Source organism: Zonotrichia leucophrys, chromosome 6 (genome assembly GCF_028769735.1).
Source record: "Zonotrichia leucophrys gambelii isolate GWCS_2022_RI chromosome 6, RI_Zleu_2.0, whole genome shotgun sequence".
Taxonomy (NCBI): Eukaryota; Metazoa; Chordata; class Aves; order Passeriformes; family Passerellidae; genus Zonotrichia; species Zonotrichia leucophrys.
In genome coordinates this window covers 27,436,661-27,449,842 of record NC_088176.1, presented here as the reverse complement: position 1 = coordinate 27,449,842, position 13,182 = coordinate 27,436,661, and the positions used below count along the sequence as shown (strand labels likewise).

General features: G+C 41.4%; 2 long non-coding RNA genes across 2 annotated transcripts in view; one reads left to right on the top strand and one right to left on the bottom strand.

Annotated features, from left to right (window-relative positions):
- LOC135449845 (uncharacterized) overlaps positions 1-340 on the top strand; it is a 29,343-nt gene extending 29,003 nt beyond the window's left edge. Inside the window, exon 3 of the long non-coding RNA XR_010440860.1 lies at positions 245-340. This is a non-coding gene — a long non-coding RNA (uncharacterized LOC135449845). The remainder of the gene's footprint in view (positions 1-244) is intronic.
- A 5,911-nt stretch (positions 341-6,251) lies between these two features.
- Positions 6,252-13,182, bottom strand: part of LOC135449846 (uncharacterized) — a 93,257-nt gene continuing 86,326 nt past the window's right edge. Inside the window, exon 3 of the long non-coding RNA XR_010440861.1 lies at positions 6,252-8,870. This is a non-coding gene — a long non-coding RNA (uncharacterized LOC135449846). The remainder of the gene's footprint in view (positions 8,871-13,182) is intronic.

Below are 13,182 nucleotides of genomic sequence, written 5' to 3'. Positions count from 1 at the left end.
CTGCACAGCCAATGTAACCTGGCGTGTTTTCCTTCACAAAAGCTAAGGGATCATGATCCTGGATATTATTTACCTACTTGGGAGTAGTTATTTAAGAAATAATAATTAGGCACATTGAAATAGTTAAGATATATAAGTAGTTTATGTTAATGTAATACTTTTAAACTGACTTCAACAATGTTCATATCAAACCCATTTGTTGACTGCTAATTATTTGAATCTGAGTGTATTTTTGTGTGTGTAGGTGTGGGGAGAAGTGACTGGAGCTAACAACTGCAGGTGCTCCTGTAGTGAACATGCACAGTGATGTCAGACAGAATTAAACCCTTCTGGTACTGTTGGCTTGTCTCAGTGTTCTTTTGAATTTAATTATTTAAATGACCTACTATTGTCCCTAAATGAAATATTTAAGCTTTCTAAATGGCTGCCATCCTGGTTCAGTTGTCGAGGTAAAGGTGATTGGCACTGACAGAAGAGCTGAGTTGGATGCTGGTGTTGGGGGGCTCTCAACTCCTGTTTTTTTGAGATTTTCTCAATCTCACTGTTTTCTTAGTGCTGCCATCAGCAGCTCAGCACCCCAGTACTGCACAGGCATCTCCATGAAGATTGGTTTGCAGTGTCCTGGCTGGGCAGAGGAGTTTCTGGGGCCAGCTACCACCTCTGGAAGTACCATAAAAATGAATGTTTTCTACGTTACCTGAGATTTCTCAGTCTGTGCCTTTTGCTTCTCTAATGTTTAATGAGATAATGAAGGAAACTCACTAGGGGAAGAGAGGCAACCAAAATAATGCATTCTTTCTTTGATCTGCATGGAGCTAGGTGTGAATTTTATACATCTGTTCTTCTAATTACAGGGGGGTTGTGTAGGTAATTTCAGAGTCCTGAGGCACTAAGGGTACCCTGCATGCAAGAACTTAAATTTTAAATGAGGAACTAATAAAATTGAGTACCAATTTATTGCCATCATAGTGCTGAACAGAAAGGGCTGGGAATGTCAGAAGCATCTTTGTTTCAAGCCTTTAGCTTTTTAAAAGACAGATACTTATATTCTAGATACAGATATTTATGTTCTAGATACAGGTTTTCTGATTTGGCATTTTTGGAGTGTCTCTTGCATGCACCTTAAAACTTTTGAGAGCATGTAGAAAAAAAAAAGGCAATTATTTAAAAATAGTTTATTTAAAATTAAGACAAACACATTTTCTTGAGTATAACATGAGAAATTCTAGTGAATAACATGAAAAAATCTAGAAATTATTTAGGCTTTATGAATCATTTTAGTTATTCATAAAGCTTAAATAATTAGTCACTCTTGTTTGCAAGCAGACAGCAAGGCAACACATACTGCATAACTAAGGTTAGAATTCTGTTTTAGGTATTAAGTAGCATGAACACATTTATAAAATGTTTTTTTAAGAAGTCTACCTTGTGCTTTTAACAGCACAGACATCACATATTTCTGCTCAAATTTTGTATCACCAAGCACAGATTCCATGATAGCAGAATTTAATAGTAAGAGCAAACTGAATATTTTTAAGCCTTTTCATTTGCTGGCCAGGCTGCATTGGCCCATGTCCCTCATCAGATCTCCAGCAAACACCTGAGTGTGAGCTCAGGAGCAAGGCAAGGACAGACTGATGTCCCAGAGTACTCTACCATCCATTAGGGATTTATGATAGCTAATTTTTGAGCCACACCTGCCATCTTTTGGCTTCTGTGTCCTCTGTGGTTTTTGTTTTTCTCCATGGCTGTGTCTTGCTTGCTTTTGACTCTCTGTGTCTCTCTTGCTTTTTCTCAGTGCAAATTCACCACACCAGGAGAAGAAATACTTTTGTTTGTTTTGAAACTAGCAACCATTTTCTTATATTCTTCTTCTATTGTTCTTAACCACTGCTTTAGAGATAGGGATGACTGATCCTGACACACACCTTGCCCAAGGCCCAGATTTTACCATTCTCTTCCAAGTCCTGTTCAACCACACAAGTGATCCTGTTAACTCAGTCCATCAAGGTGGATTTCTGATCATCCTTTTAGCCACCTTTTGTTTCTCTACACCCTTTTATGAGATGATGATAAAGAAGGAGGAAAGCAGTAAAGCAAGCAGCAAATCTCTGCTTCACTTGATGTAAGTGAAGCAGAGATTTATGTGTTGCCTAATGATGGCTTGTCTCTGTGCTCTGTGCCCAGCACAGGATTGCTCATGTCAGTTTTCCTTTATTCTGTTGTTGTTTCTCTGTTAGCAGTGTGCTGAAGCTGCCCTAAAGATGGCTTTTCCTGGTCATTACAGAGGTTACAGAGGCAGCCTTTCCATATGAAAAGCTGTCTGGGGGCTGAGGGTAAAGGTTTCCCATGCTCATTTCTGTCACTGAATTTCCCCAGCCATTCTTTTGTATATCTGAAAAATAATTGTCTTTTAATCATTTAGGAGTCACCAAGTCTGTGGTTCTTTCTGTGGTCCTGACCATGTGCTCCTCTCCTTTGAGAACAGCATTTACTGGTGTGAGCAGCTGTCATCCCCTTCCTGTTAAGCCCTTGAGCCTGTTCTCCAAGATCTGGCCTGGAACTGGTAAAAAATCAGAATGACACAGAGCCTGGCATTTTCCAGTTAGGGATTTTTCCAGTTTGGGATTTTCCAGTTTCTGTTCCCTGGGCAGTGTTAGAGCCGCAGGGTTTGGGGCAGGGCTGGCTGCTGAGGCCCTTTCCCTTTTCCTCTGGCTCTGAGCAATTGGTGTCCAGCTCTTGGTCCCACCTGCAACAGCTGTGTCAGTGTCTTTGTTCTTTCCCCAGTCCCCACCCCAGGTTAGTGCTTCCAGCACAGAACCTCATTAACATTCTCCCACATCATCAGAGATACCAAGTAAGAATTTATTTTTCTGGTGGGAAGTCAAATATGCACTAAAAAGAGATGAGAACTAGTTGTGAGTATTTTAAATCAAAAAACCTGCTGAAAATGGCACAGCAGTATCCTGTTGCCCACTTTTATGGGAATTAAATATGACTCCTGACTTGTAGGTACTATTTGAGTATTTCCCTGTGCAATATGCTTGGTAATGCAACAAGGACTGGAGCTCAAATACATTTTCACAGGTAAAGATTGTCAGGGAATTTTCTCTGGGAACTAAAAAATATGAGGTGCTGAAGAGCAGAGCAGCCTGTAAACCATGCAGAGACACAGCTGAAAAGTGACCAGTTTTGAAATAAAGGCCTTGCTTATTTTCATGAAATGGTTTTGTATTTATTTCAAATCTGAGGAATAGGGACATACATGTGACAAATGAATGTCTTAGTAGTGTTGGGCAGGGAAATTACAAGGTCCTATCTTTTTTCCATCAAAGTCCTAAAATCTGGAGAATTTAATCAAACCAGAAGTACTCACCAAACTTTATAATTATGGTAGAATAATACCTTCTTTTGTTCCTTATAAACCTGGCATCTATCAGCATTGTTAACACTAGGCCTTTGATTTATTGAAAATTATTTTAAATGTCACATACTCTCAGTACAGAAGGAATGATTTCTAGTAAGACACCAAGATTGAATCACTCTGTAATTATAATAATTGTATTTACAGAAGAACAAGCTTCTCTCATAGGGAGAATATTTTAATTTGTTCTGTTGTTTGTGACGTCTCCTTTTTTTCCATTTTTCTTTTTGGTTTTTTTTTCTTTTTATTACTCTTAGTGAGTAGCTTAAAAAATAAAAAGACAGAATTTTCCCCAGGAGACTGATTCTCCTCAGGCAGAATCCATATTTTAAAATGACTACCATAAATGTGATGTAGTAATAGACCTTCATCCCTAATGCAAGCACTGGCAACAACTGAGGCATCCAAGGCATCATTTACTAGAATATATCTGCAGATGACTTTTTGTGGCTTTTTGTAGCAATCTGACTTCAATTCAAACCACAATCAGCTAATCACTGGCAATTTTCAGATATGACTCAAGCTAATTTCAAGACAATCTGCCTTAGTTTTGTTGAACTGCCCTGGAGATGGTGTTTATGTTGATGTCCATTAGTATTCCAACTAACAGTAATGGAAGCTCAACAAAAAGAAAAACCCAAAAAACCAAAACCAAACCAAAAAAAAAAACCCCACACCCACAATAAAAAAGGCATCTCTAAAATGAACAATAACAGAAAGTCTGCCAGCCTGATGTGCAGAAAATGGAAGTTTGCTTTTGCCACCTGTGTCCCCCAGCAGGTGACCAGCAGGATGGAGCTGTGTAAGAAGCAATGGGTCATTTAGAATATTTACCGTGACTGGAAGGGGTACCTCAGCTCCTCTTCAGCACTGAATGCCAAAACATTTGCTGTGCCTAAAATCATGGAAACTAATAAGGGGTTGGAATCCAAGGCCTTACAATGTGCCTATGACTTTTTGAAAGATCTTTAGCTTCAAACCACAGACAACTTCCCTACTATGCATCACTGAGGAATGTAAATGAGTCTAGAACTTGCTTGATCGAGGGGTCTTTTTCCTTGTTTTTTGCCTATTAACCATATACTTGATTTTTTCCTCTCTTCGCATCATATAGATTTAGATATACATAACACCCAATTTGCAGAGAAATAAACCCCACAACACAGAGGGATGGATCCTTGAGTCATGAAGCCAAAGTGAGGTGCTGTGAGACTGAAGTGGGCAACTAAACCAAATGAGCAGATTTCTTTCATGAAAACACTCTGGAAGTCCATTAGGATGGGTAAAGCCTGTTTCTGGCACCGCTAAGGATATAGGGGTTGTTTTTGGCATCAGTTGCAGGGAAAGTAAACACTGAGGTCCATTTCTTGAATATTGTTACTGCAGCACTAACTTCACTAAGAATCAGTGGTTTGATTTTACCACTGTGGTCAGCAAAAGCTGTTGCCATTGCTTCCTTTGCCCTCTGTGTGCCAGTAATAGGAAATTCAAGGGCTGTGGGGTCCCTTGGTCTCTGCTTGGGAGCTGGGGAGAGAAATCTCTCAGTGCCAGAGACACGCAGGGTCTGTCCCTCCCAGCTCAGAGACCTCAGTGGTCTTGGCACCTCACTGTAGGGGAGGAACAAGATGGAATTTCATCTAAACCTTGATGGAATCCACGGAGAGAGGGACAGGAGAATCTTAGTGAGGCTAATGATACTTGATCAAATTTGAAAACAGCGTATCCCACAAAAGCTCATGAAATATGGGCTTTCAAATTTCAAATCAATCGCCATTTAAGCAGACTGAAATGAACAATAAAAAATATGACCCCAGTGTGTTGAGCAATCAGATATTAATTCAGTGCTTCATCCTGAGCAACACCAGGCAGGAAACACTTCTGTGGCCATCTCCTGTTTGTATCTCCATTAACTGTGATCACTGAGGAAGCGGACCTGGAGTCATAAAAAATTTTACTCAGTGCACGAAGGCCGTGGGATGGCAACCAGAGCAATAATGCAGCTAAAAAGGGAATAGAGATTAACAGAAAAAGTACAGATTGTCATTTCAGAAATCAGTGGTCCTTCACCCTCGATAGTGTGTTCTGCTGGCTGCATCTCAAAATCCACAGAAATAAAATGATTGGTTCTGTAGGAAAACTTTCATAAGGAGAGAATGTGAAATGATCCTACCTGTTTATCATGGATGAGATAAATCAGACAGAACAAGCTCCTGCTAGACAAAGTAATTAACAGCATACTTGTTCTCAGAAAGGTCTTCTTTAACAAGATTTTAAAAAATAAAACATGATTTAATTATGGAAGGTAACAGCAGTTGTGAGGCTTGCACTGATCATACATGAGAAACACCATATTACATGATGTGTGTTGCAGGTCACATGTTACACACTGTAACATAACAATTTACAGAATGCTACCTAAAATATATGTGATGTGGCATAGAATATTCTGATATATCCTATTGGACCACATTAATTTATCACAATATTACATTGCGATACATTATATATGTATATATATCCACATTACAGTACATTATGTATAATATCTGCAATGAATGCACATATAATGCTATAGGTACATGTATGGAAAAAACAAAATTTTAAATGTAATCAAATGCAGACTTAATAAATTAACACCAAATTTATTTCTGGTCACAGGTAGCAAAGATATAGGAGAGAAATAAAAGAAAGGAATTTTAAGTGAATGAGAAGAAACTCCATAGATATGTTAGATAAAATTATGTAATCTTGATATGACTTTAGATTATGTAGGTATATTTTTATACAGTGCAGATGTTGAACTGTGTCTAATAATGCATATTTCAAAAATAGATGCACAAATAAAGCATGTTATTTTTGTATTTATAAAATATAAAAATCCTACACACACAGATATTTCCATATATGACATATATAGAAGAAGAGATGCCATCATGCTCTACAGATATTTGACTTGATATAAAAAGCAATTTTTCCCACACAGGTCATTCCATGACTGCCCATTAGGAAGGAGTTTCCTGAATAACAAGGATGGAGTAGCAGCAATAATTACTGGGTTGAACAAAACTTTTTCTGTGTGTCTGAGACACACTTGAGATAGTTTTACATTGCCACTGTCATAAAGCAGTTACAGAAGAAAGAAAGCTTCTAAGGCTCTTTTTGGGGCAGGTCCCAACACACCCAGTCCCAACTCATGTCTGAGTGCGATGTTCTGAACGTCACTCCTTTGTCACTGCATGCTGATGCTGCAGCCAGAGGGGCAGCCTTGGTGCTGTCTGCCAGGGCACGTGGACTTGTTAAGAACATTTTTGTGCATTTGACAAGAAACTTGTGCTGCCCAAGGAGGCTCCCAACTCCCCCATGAGCTCTGCTGTTCCCACAAAGCCCCTCCTGCCCTGGCCTGATGGGGAGGGAGGGATGCTGTAGGGCCAGTGTGACTGGCCCAGAGAGTAATTTAAAATACCTTCCATGCACATTTTGCACAGCAGCACTGCCACCTCCATAAATATTCATGGCAAGCAAATACACGAGGAATTTGTGCAAAATGAATACATTTTAAAAGGGCTGTATAAAATATTCAGAGGAAATATGTCCAGCATGAGCTAGAGGCCCAAATCTGGGAGTTACTGACACATTCCCTGAGCACCAAGCACCTGAGACAGGCCTTGCTCTTGAGCAGAACAAGTGCCCATAGTTCAGCACTCTGTGCTTTACAGCCCTGCCAGACTGTTTGGAGCAGAGATACCCTGCTGGAAGCTCTTAAAGCACTCTCTGACTTCTGGGGCTGCCATAGGTCAAAGTCAGGTTCTCAATGAGACTAAGGTGAAACTTCACTGGTAAATAGAAGAATAAGAATACAGTTTTACTATTAAAATGAGAATTTTGTTCCACACTTAAGTAATTCTTCATTAAAAACACAGCTCAAGTGCTAGATCCAATGGTAAAAGAGAAAGATAATGTCATGTTTGGTTCCAGTAATGCTAAGCTGTACTTTTCTGGTCTCAGCACTATCTTTTAGCAGAATTAAGATTTATTGAGCCTTGTTTGTTTCAAATAAACAATGGCTTCCCTTTCACAGCTTTTTGCTGGGAGGGAGGTATTCATTCCAAAGGTGAGGAAATGAATCAATATCCCTTCCACTGCATGTTGATTTATCTCCATTTTGAACTCTTCCTTCCTTGAAAAATGGTGAAATATTTTCATCATTTGTGTGTGTGAGGAAGACACCCAGCTAAACCTCCAGCAGGATTAAAATTATTAACAGATAATGTTCCAAGCCATGGCAAACCCAGAGGTCACAGAGCTCACCTTAGGCTGGTGTGTGGAGTATGTCAGGTACACACACACGTGTGCAATATCTGGCAGAGCAGAAAGCAAAGCCTGGGCACGGCCACTAAGCTGGCTGAAATGGGAAATCCAACAGCAGCAAAGGCCAGTGCTGTTGCTGTGCTGCAGGAGGGACAGGACAGGGTGTCCCAGCCTTCCCCGTGCCCAGCTGCCCTGCCAGGGTGCAGGTCCAGCAGCCCATCTCGTGCCTGTGTCACCTAAGCAGGGCTGAGGGGCTGGGTGCAAGCAGACCTCCTTACCTGCAGGGACAATCCCAGCTCCAAAGCCTCCAGGTGCTCTGCAGTGATCAACACTACCACAAAGCATCCTGGTGATGCATCTGCCTGGAAAACACAGGCTGGGAATCATCTTAATGCTCATTCATTTATTAATGTGTCAGATGGCCATGCAAACACCTGAGTGGAAGCCAGGCAAAATCTTGAGCAAACTTCAGTTGCCTGCAGGCTAAAGTCTCAACTCAGAGTGCTCCTGGGATGGCTGGCAAGGGGGGACACAGAGACACAGTTGTCTCACATGTGCTCTTATTAGCACCCACTCCTCTACTGCCATATGGCACCTCATGCTGAGATATGCTGTAAACAAAATTGCAGAAGTCTAAATAATATGTAAGTAAAAGCAGCATAGGCCCAAGTGTTTCTTGGTACAGCTGAGAGGTGTAGCCATTCCTTTTCATCATTTCAACTATGTCTGCTCAGCTGCCCTTAACAGTGAGTTCCATCTCTGTCTAATTCTTTTCTGAAGTTAGAAGTGAAAGTTCATTTGATGATAATCAATGAATCACACACTATTGGCACTGGGTTAGTTGAGTGCTGCTGTGGATGGCAGCTCAGCTGGCCTTCTATTGTAGTGAAGAGATTGAATTTTCAGTAAAGCTGGCATCCTTGGAGGGCCTGTGGTGAATTACAGCACCTGTGGGAAGTCAGCGTTTCCTGGCAAGGAAAAATGAAGTGGAAAGCAATTTTCAGTTAAGAATTTCCTTTCTTCAATACCTGATGAATTCTGGAGCAAGTCTTCAAGTTCCTTTGTGCCAGACACCCACAAACACAGGGCTGCACAGCTGCCAACCATCCTGGAGTGAGAGGTCAGTACAGCAGTACATCTAGGGAGAGATAAGATGATGAAAGTAGCAATGGTTTCAAACATTATTCACAGAATATTCTGAGTGCAAGGGTCCAATAAGGACCTTCAAGCCCAGCTCTAAAGTGAGTGGCTCATAGAGGGATTGAATCCACAACCTTGCCATTATTAGCACCAGGCTCAAACCAACTGAGCTTACTTCAGTGTCAATTCAAACCACATTTCAAGGAGATTTTTTTTGGTTGTTTGGACACTTGTGAAGCAGGACATATAGGCAGCACTTCTAGACAAAATCTAGCCAGCTTCATCATGGCAAATCACCAGCTCCTGGGGATTCCATCAGACACCTGTATTGATTCCTGTCATGCCCACACTAAACCCACCATTTCCCTGCCTCCCTTCAGTAACTCTTTCCACTCATAGCATTAACCACAATAAAGGACTATACTGTTACCACTACAACTATGTATTACACCTGCATTTAACCTGACGGAAGAGACAATCCAGAAGAAAAGAAAAGAAAATCTAGCTCTAGGTTGGGACATACCTTTTTCTAAGAAATGGGTCTTGAAGTCTTTGTGAAGTTAATTGCCAATAATATAATTTTTTTTTTTTCATTCTGCTCCATCCCTGTAAGGAAGCTTTTTTACTTTTTCCTGCAATTGACCCAAGCCTTGTCCTCTGCATGCCATGGTTATACAGTGTATGTGTCAATCAGCTGCACTGACACACATTTAGTTGTAAGTAATTATGTTTGGCCAGATAAAATTGTACAGTTAAACTTAATTATCACCAGATGTGTTCCAATATAGCCTTTCACCCTCTGAATTACCCAATATGCTCTCACTCACACTTTTACTTTAGCTCATTAATTGACTCAGTAAGTAATCCCAGACGAATACCTGTAATGAGGGAGGTGCTAAGGTGTAGGGTTACAGGCTGGGCTGTGGCTTTGCCTGGCAGCCTCAGGAGCCTGGAAGCCTGGCTTTTGGAAGGGCAGGCTCATGGTCCCCAGTTGCTGCAGTGCTGAGGTGTTGCCTGCTCCCTCCCAGGCTCAGCTCCACTGGAATATGAAGGTGGTTTTGTTTGCATCCCCATTTATGAGCCAGAGGAAGCTGGGGACAAGAAACAAGAGCTGGATGCATCAATGTTCCCAATCAATGCTCCCATTCACGTGGGTGAGGGGAAGGCAGAGAAGAGCTTTGCCTCACAGCTTGACTTTTGGTTGTCAGGACAGTCCCAAGGACATTTGTCTGTGTGGAATCCATGGATCATTGCTGCTCTTGGGGATTTTGTCCCAAAGAGCCCCTCAGATGTGAGGAGCAGGAGGATCCTTCTAAAAGAGAGGAGCCAGGCCACTGAGACCTTTCCTCTCTCAATGCAATTAAGTTCCTGCCTTTTTGTTGGTTTTTTTTCCCCTATCTTCCAACCACTTCTTTTCTAAATTTGCACTTCTTCCAGTAATGATGTATCCCACTGGGGGGAGAAAAGGGAAAACCCTCACTGTTTACTTGGAATCTCTGCTGAATTGATTACAGGTATTACAGGTATAAAATACTTTATCCAAGGACCTATTTATTGCTATGATTTATTTAATATGGCTGTATAAAAGTAGATACTCCAACACCAAATTCTATGCAGAAGAGGTAATTCAGAAGGCATATGTTTTGTTTATTAAAAAGATAAAATGAAGGCAACAAATCTTCATAATTCAAAGCATACTAATGGTCAGGTTCTATGATCAATAGAGAGCTCTCTCCTCATTTTGTGTGCCAAAGAAATTATTGCTAGATAGCATTACTACATTAAATTCAAATTGGATATTTCTTGCATCTCCATACCAAGAACGATGTAAAAATGAAGTCATGAAAATTCCCTGCCTTAGAGAAAACTTAAGAGCATGAAGGTAACACATTTTTGAAGAGTGTTGGCCCAAAAGTCCTGGGAGAACAAGGTTTAAACTGAAGAGGTGGAAGAAGGGTGGGAGGAGGGGTGTGGAATGATATTGTCAATTAAACCTTGGGTGAGGGAATGAAAAATGACATCACCTGCTTATTTCTGCCACCCACACCAACACACAGGGCTGATAAACACTGCAAATTCCAGCTTGGTGAAGTGGGACACTCAGGAGTAGATTTAAAGGGACAATTCCTCAAAAATGCTATTTTAGAGGGGGAAAGAGAACAATGAAACATCTTGGCTGTGTTGTATGTTTGATGCTCATCCAAAGTGATTTTGCCTGGCCCCTGAAATATTAAGCTGCTTGCCTTGGAGGTGATCATTCTCCCCATCCTCTGCTTATTACTTTCTTTCCCTCCCACAATATGAAGTTCCTTGAAGAAATAAACAAACAACAAAACTCACCACTTTGAATGAGGTGCCTCATCCTCAAGAGAACTTTTATAAAAGGAAGGATTAGAGGTGCACAGGGAAATTAAGGACAGGAAGGAGAGGAAGACAGGCATTTATTTTATTCCATGTGTGCCATGTCACATAAACTGTCAGGTGACCTCAGACCTGTGCTGTGCTCATGTTTCTCACTACAGACCAATGATCTTCCTTGAGAAGGGGAGGAAAAATCTCCCTTGAAACTCCACAGGATTTTAGAAAGCAATTTCTGAGCCAACAGGCCAGGAGTCCATGGCTTGCCTTTGGGTCCTAACCAACAGGGGCGTTTAGAAACCTTAGACAATCTCATATGGGGTTATTCCCATCTGGCTTTCATTGTGTGGGCACAGACAGATTTCAGAGACAGCAGATGGGCAGAGGGCAGCAGCTCAAGCTAAGACCTTGTGATTGAGGTAACTGTGACCTTGGACAGCCAGGAATTGTGCTGGCAGTGCTGGGTGGGTGCCTGGAGGGTCAGATCTCTTCCCACCCTGTGGTCACTGCAGTGAGGCGCAGCAGGGAGGGCCCAGAGCAACGCACGCAGGCTCTTGGAAATCTCTGTCCTCAGTTTCAGAGAGAAGGGAAAAAAACCCAATAATAATCACAGATAAAATGAAGTTTGTTCAGGAAGGGCTGTTTTCCACAATTAGAATAGGCTCCTCTGCTCCAGCCAAAGCCCCCTGCAATAATAGGAATTTGACAATTCCCTGCCTGCTGCTCAGAGCAGTGTGAGCCAAGCAGGGTGTGAGCTTCTGCCCTGCAAACGCCTCCAAGCCCACCAACCTCTCCTGCACCCTGGCTGGCTGTGAGACCCCTGTGCCTCTCACAGCCTGCCCAAAGCCCACAGGTGCCCACCACACCCGGCTGGCTTTCCTCACTGCTGCCCACTGTCCCCAGCCCCTCCTGTGATGAGATCTAGCACAAAATGCATTTTCAGCACCATAGCCATGGTTATAGCCAAAGAAAAGCAATTTTCCCCTCAGGAGGTGAGTCCTCTGAGCTCCTTTGCTCAGTAACCTCATTGAGCAGCTCCAGAAGCACAAGGTTACTGCACTTACTTAATATGCAACCCAGCACTGTGTATTTTCATACTTAATATGCAGATCTAATTGCTTGCCTGCATTTTGATTACCTTCTCTTCCTGGAATTTGCTCTTGTGTGGCTAATCCTAGTGAACTTCAAAGCATGAACTCGGTGGCTTTTATTTTTTTATTTCTGCAGTTTGTGTCTGAGGCCAATGTCAAAACTCTTTGTAAGGACCACGACTTATTTTTTTTAGTTTAGAAAAAAAATAAATTCTCCTGGAAGTCAGTTGTCTTCTTTTTTTAACATCAGGACCTTTACTATGACTGACCTGGAAGGTTACCCATTTGGTCTGGCCTTAATTAGCACTTGCACATTAAGTGTCCTGCCAGCAGCATCCTCAGTCCTGCCTACCTAATACCAGCTTCAAGAATGGCTCATATGTAATTCCTTTTAAGAGAAAGGCTATTCTTCATTTCTGAGTGTAAATGCAAAGCAATTTGTCTAAGTACTTCTCTGTCTCAAACTGCTAAACCCAACCCACACAAATGCATTTCCCTGTAAGTGCCCCCACTTCCCACACTCTCCTTCACTTTTCACATCTTTTCCCATTATCCACCTCACCAGCAATAAAATGCAATCAATTTGTTTGCCTCTTTTGATGTGCTGAGTGTCTACTTTAAATGCCACCTTGTTTAAAGATTATAAAAAAAAAAAACGAAAGAAAAATAGCCACAGAACAAACTAATCTCCCTTTCCAAATATAAAATAAAAGCTGTCTTATTTTTAGGCTTTGCAGCAGCTCATGTGTCATTTTCATCATTTCTTTCTCTCTCGATGACTGAGAAGCAGTGAGAGGAGGCGAGAAAAACTTTTTTATTTTGTTCCCTCTGGAAAATACATATTCAGAGCTTTCCCTAACC